Source organism: Sorex fumeus, unplaced genomic scaffold, assembly GCF_029834395.1.
Source record: "Sorex fumeus unplaced genomic scaffold, SorFum_2.1 ptg000003l, whole genome shotgun sequence".
NCBI classification, from domain to species: domain Eukaryota; kingdom Metazoa; phylum Chordata; class Mammalia; order Eulipotyphla; family Soricidae; genus Sorex; species Sorex fumeus.
Genome location: NW_026606060.1, coordinates 58,780,527 through 58,786,526, shown reverse-complemented (window position 1 = coordinate 58,786,526; position 6,000 = coordinate 58,780,527).

Sequence of the window (6,000 nt, the reverse complement as noted above, 5' to 3'; positions counted from 1 at the left end):
GCCCTTCTGGAAAACAGTATGGACGATTCTCAAAAAATTAGAAATTGAGCTCCCATTTGACCCAGCAATACCACTCCTGGGAATATATCCCAGAGAGTCAAAAATGTATAGTCGAAGTGACATCTGCACTTTTTTGTTCATTGCAGCACTCTTTACAATAGCCAGAAACTGGAAGAAACCTGAATGCCCAAGAACAGATGACTGGTTAAAGAAACTTTGGTACATCTACACAATGGAGTACTATGTAGCTGTTAGAAAAGATGAAGTCATGAAATTTACATACAAGTGGTACAACATGGAAAGTATCATGCTAAGCGAAATGAGTCAGAAAGAGAGGGATAGACATAGAAAGATTGTATTCATCTGGGGGATATAAAGTAACAAAATATGAGATTAATACCCAATAATAGCTGAGATCAGCACCAGGAGGATTACTCCATAGCTTAGTGGCCAGTTGGGCATTCTAGAGGAAAGGGCAGCTCAGATAGAGAAGGGAACACCAAATAAAGGGTGTTTGGAGGTCCCTCCCAGGAGGGAGGGGAGATGCATGTCGAAAGTGGACTATGGACTGAACATGTTTGCCACTCAATGCCTCTTTTGCAGCCCACAACACCCAAAAGGAGAGAGAGAACACAGGGCATTGCCCTGCCACAGAGGCAGGGGGGGATAGGGGGATGGGGGTGGGGGGAATATTATCCATGGTGGTGGAAAATGGGCACTGGTGGAGGGATGGGTATCTGATCATTGTTTAATCAAACCCAAGCACAAAAAATTGTAAATCTACAACTGTACCTCATGGTGTTTCACTAATAAAAAAAAAAAAGAAAAGATGAAGTCATGAAATTTACATACAAGTGGTACTACATGGAATGTATTATGTTAAACTAAATGAGTCAGAAAGAGAGGGATAGACATAGAAAGATTGCATTCATTTGGGGAACATAAATTAAAAAAATAGGATACTAACACCCAAGAGTGAACGAGATTAGTACCAGGAGTTTTTCTCCATGGCTTAGAGGCCAGCCATACACTCTAGGGGAAAAGGGAGCTCAGATAGAGAAGGGAACACCAAATAAAGGGTGTTGGGAGGATCCTTCCATGGTGGAAAAGCATGCTGGAAGTAGACTATAGACCAAATATGATTGCCACTCAATCAATGCCTCTTTTGCAAACCACAATACCCAAAAGGAGAGAGAACAAAAGGGAATACCCTGCGACAGAGTAAGGGTGCAATGGGGGGTGGGGGTTTGGAGGGATACTGGGAAACATGGTGGTGAAAAATGGGTACTGGTGGATGGATGCGTGTTTGATCATTGTACAGTTGAAACCCAAGCACAAAAATTAGTAAATGTACAACTGTTCCTCATGGTGTTTCACTATCAAAAATTTAAAACAAATGTAAATGATGGAGGGATGGGTACTGGATTATTGTATAACTGAAACCCAAGCACAAATGTTTGTAAGTCTACAACTGTACCTCATGGTGTTTCACTAATACAAATTTTAAAAAAATGTTGAATAAAGATTCTTCTCAGTGAACATATCATATTCTCCAGGATGAGCCAAATGCTGGAACACAAAACAAATCATAAAGATTTAAATCATATTAAGCATAATTTTAGATCCTAATATTATAAAAGTAGAATTTCACCATAAAAAAGAAAACTGGGAAATTACTGGCACTTTCTCTGCATGTGTGTCTCTGAGGTTGAGCACACACACACTGCCACACACTGCCCTCCCGTTGTTCATCGATTTGCTCGAGCGGGCCCAGTAACGTCTCCATTGTGAGACTTCTTGTTACTGTGTTTGGCATATTGAATACACTCAGTAGCATGCCAGGCTCTCTAAGAGGGGCGGAGGAATCAAACCCGGCTCCGCCGGGCTGGCTGCACGCAAGGTAAATGCTCTACCGCTGTGCTATCACTCCAGCCCTGAGGTTGAGCACAAATACTGAAAAAAATAATAATAATAAAACCAAAAAAGTAGAAAAATTGTCGACAACACAACAAATCAGGATTTTAATACCGTGTACGCAGAACAACTTATAATTGTTAATTATATCAATAATATTAGCCTATAAGTACAATTGTATTATTATGTAAACATTCAAACATTGCTTTTATCATTTATGATCAAAGCACAGTAGCAGTAAGAGCTAAATCATCTAAGCAGTCAGAGAATTACTATCATAAGTTTTAAAATTTATAAAAATATAAAAAAGATTTAGATAAAGACAGACACGTGCTACAAAGTGAAAAGCTATATTTTTCTAAAGAAGAATTGCAAAGAAATACATGGGAATATGTGGATGTATCTTACGAATAAACATTATTTCAGACTAAATTCTTTGCCTAAAGAAAAAGGAGGAGAAGAATAAATCTAAGATTTTTTCAAATTTTGCACTTAGTGAAAGTGTTGGGAAAATATTGACACTTTGGTGGTAAATGTCCTGCCATGACATGCAACTAAAGCATAAACATTAATGAAAACAATTTTACCGTAATAACAAAATTAAGAAAAAAACCACATTTTTATATCTACATGTATAGAACTGCTAAGAAGAAAAAGAAATAAAAAGTTCCAGTGGTTGTTGCTGTCTTGCAATGAGAAAATGACCAAGTAATTATGCCCAGGAGTAGATATATTTCAGATTCAATCAACTCCCAAATATTAGGAGCATAGCATTTTTGGTCTTCCTGTGTTTAACCAAAGAACATTGCTTTATAGTAAAATATAAAAAGACTACAGGGGAAATAGAAAACAGGTACAAATACACAGTACTTCAAATATAAAGCAGTACAAATACAAAGTACAGAATTACCAGACAGTTTTGACTTTTAAGTAATCAAGACTGAGTTGGAGGAACTGAGACAATGAGAGGTAAAATACAAAGGACAGGTTAAAGATAAACTTGAACTAAATTAGGGATGCTAGCAAAAGCACAATAAGCTTCTCTGGGAGGAGGAAAAGGGGCAATTCACTGATGAAGCCTAAAACACTTTGGATTAATATCCAAAAAAGATAAAACACTGTATTTGATTTCTTACAGATAAAGCAGATATTCTAATCAGTGACTAGGATATAACATATTAAACAAGCATTTTTTTTCCAGACCATAAAGGCCACTTGGTTTCCAATAAAATTACTGTGCTTTGCTGACAGCCAATTCTATCTGTGCGCGTGGTCTTTATTATTAATTTCAATTCAATCTAAGGAAATGATCACTTTACCTGAATTATTTTAACATATATAATTTAAAGATAAAAAAGATTACAATGATATATAAATAAGTATATATATATATGCTTCATAGAGATAGATATTTAGGATATCTAAATCTGTAATAGAATTAGAGTATAGTAATCTTGAATTTTTTTTAAAAAAAAGGTCCGCTTGATGCCCCACTGCCAGAGCCATGCAAGATTATCTACTAGCCTTGTTGTTAGATTGCCCAGTTAAGTATTCTCTATTTTCTGGAGCATGTGGCCACATTCTCAGCCACACTGCATCTACAGACTACAATACAGGCCAGAGAGACAGTACAGAATGTAAGGTGTTTTCCTTACACACAGCTGACCTACCTTGGTTTGATCTCTAGCATCCCATATCGTCCTTGAGCACATCCAGGAGTAATTCCTGAGTGCAGAGACAGGAGTAATCCCTGAGCACTGCCAAGTGTGGCCCCAACACAGTAAAAACAACTTCCCCCAAATCCCAAAACTCTACATACATCCCAGTAGTCACATACCAGTTTGAATTGGAATATAAGACAGAAGCCAACAAAACCTGGCTAACAAAATTTATATACATAATTTTACCTTTCAATGACAGCTTAGTAAATAGTCAAGGATTTAAAGTTCCCATAGTGAGATATAATAATGTACATAAATTTTTTTGACAGCAATACATTTTTTATCACTCTGTTCACCATTTATTGGTAACAAGCAATATAAAAGAAATTATTCTGGGCCTGCTCAAGGACAGGCTTGAGTAATGATTAGGAAAATCAAGACAATGGTGGAAGGAAGGTGACAATGGTGGTGCGATTGTTTTTGGAATATTGATTGCCAATAACAAATCTTCATGAACAACTTTGTAAAGTATGTTTTTTAAATAAAGTGGGGGGAAAGTCTTCCTGAAAAGAAATTGCTATAGAAAATAAAAGATGTGCAAGCTGTTTCAAAAAAGGACAACTTATGGTATTATTGGATCACAATATGTTAAGTGTGCATTTATTTTTATTTGAGGTATCATCAGATTAAATCTTTTATCTGAGGGGAATAAAATTGGAAGCAAAGACTAAGGCAGTGATGCAGAGACACGATTTCAGAAATGATGAACTGAGTGTCATGCAAATTTAGTAATTTTTCAGAACAGTGACAAGTAACTTTATAAATACCTATTGATAATGGCATTGTCACTTTTAGAAGATTTTTTATAAAAAAGTAAATGATGTAAATGTGAAGACAATATGTATGCAATGATAAGATTTAACATCCTGTTTCTATAGAGTTGACTTTCAAATACACTAAGTATTGGGGCCAGAGTGATAGTGCAGTGGATAAGCTGCTTGTCCTGTATGGAGCTGTCCAGGATTCGATCACTGGCACTCCATATGGTCCTCCTTGCCCTGCCAGGTGTGATTCATGAGTGCAGAGGCAGGAATAACCCCTAAGTATTACTGGAAGTAGCCCCCAAACAAAAATCAAATAGACAAAATACTATGTTCTTAGTATTTATGACTGAGATAGACCAATTTAACAATATGAATAATCAAGTTTTGTGATTTCCTGTAGAATATAAAGTATGTTTCTTAGAAGACTTTGAAATGGATAATCTAGAAGTTCATTTATCCTTTCAACAGATTGGCCTTCCCAAACTCTCCTAAATCCGCAGTTATTTGATGAGATAAATTTACTTTGAACTAGTCTCTGAGAATTTGCTGTTCAAACATGAAATGACAGCTTATTGAGCAATCTACTTTTCCACTACTTCACTCTGAGTTTTTGAAGGGCAATCTGTGAAGACCACAGACACTGTTTATTCTTACTCATAATTTTAAGGTTCAAAGTTTTTCATTTACTACCCAACTATAGAAGACATATTTTAGGATCATAGCCTGGCCTCCTAACTAAAGGATAGCAAGTGCCTGGCTATTGAAGATACATACTCCTTTTTCTCCTGTCTTTCCATTTTGGCTTTATTCACTAGGAAATAAAAAGTGATATTTGTTTAGCAATGGCTTTCCAATATAGTAATAACAAATCAAAGTAGGGAACTGGTGATTTTTATTTGGATAATTTTTGTTACAATGTATCCATAAAATATGAAATATCTTGGAAGATTTCTTGAAGTTTTGAAATTATCAGATATCAGAAATTAGTCAAGAATGCACACTCATATATTTGAGTTTGTAAATCAATAAAATTCAAATCATAATATTTAAAATTTACAAACATCGTGAAAATGGTCATTACTTTAGGGTTTTATATTCAATACAATGTGATTTTTCCTATGATCTTCTTTTACATTTTAAACAACCTTTATTGATTGATCAGTAAAATAAATATATTTGTGTGATAAAAGCTTAAGAGAATCCCTTATCACATAGATTAACTAAAATCTGCTGATTAAAATAAATAGTATGTGCATGCCTCTAAAAATATTAAACTTTACTAAAATCAAAATCTTTTTTAAAAGTTGAAGAAACATTACAGAATAGATGTACTCTAATGATAAGAGTGACACCTACATAATGAATTATCTTAGACGATCTAAACAGCATGAATCAGAACCATAACATAGTAATTGTAGCTAAAATAAAAATCAAGATGAATTGTATATTGAGCTTTCACAGGAGCTAGTTACTGGGGTGCTAAGTGCTAGCACTTTGTATCTTATGTATTCTTGTTTCCATTTCCATTAGTAAACTAGGTCACTAGATGCTCAGTGACTCTTTAAAGGTCAGTCACACATTGTAAGCTTCACAGTCAGAAT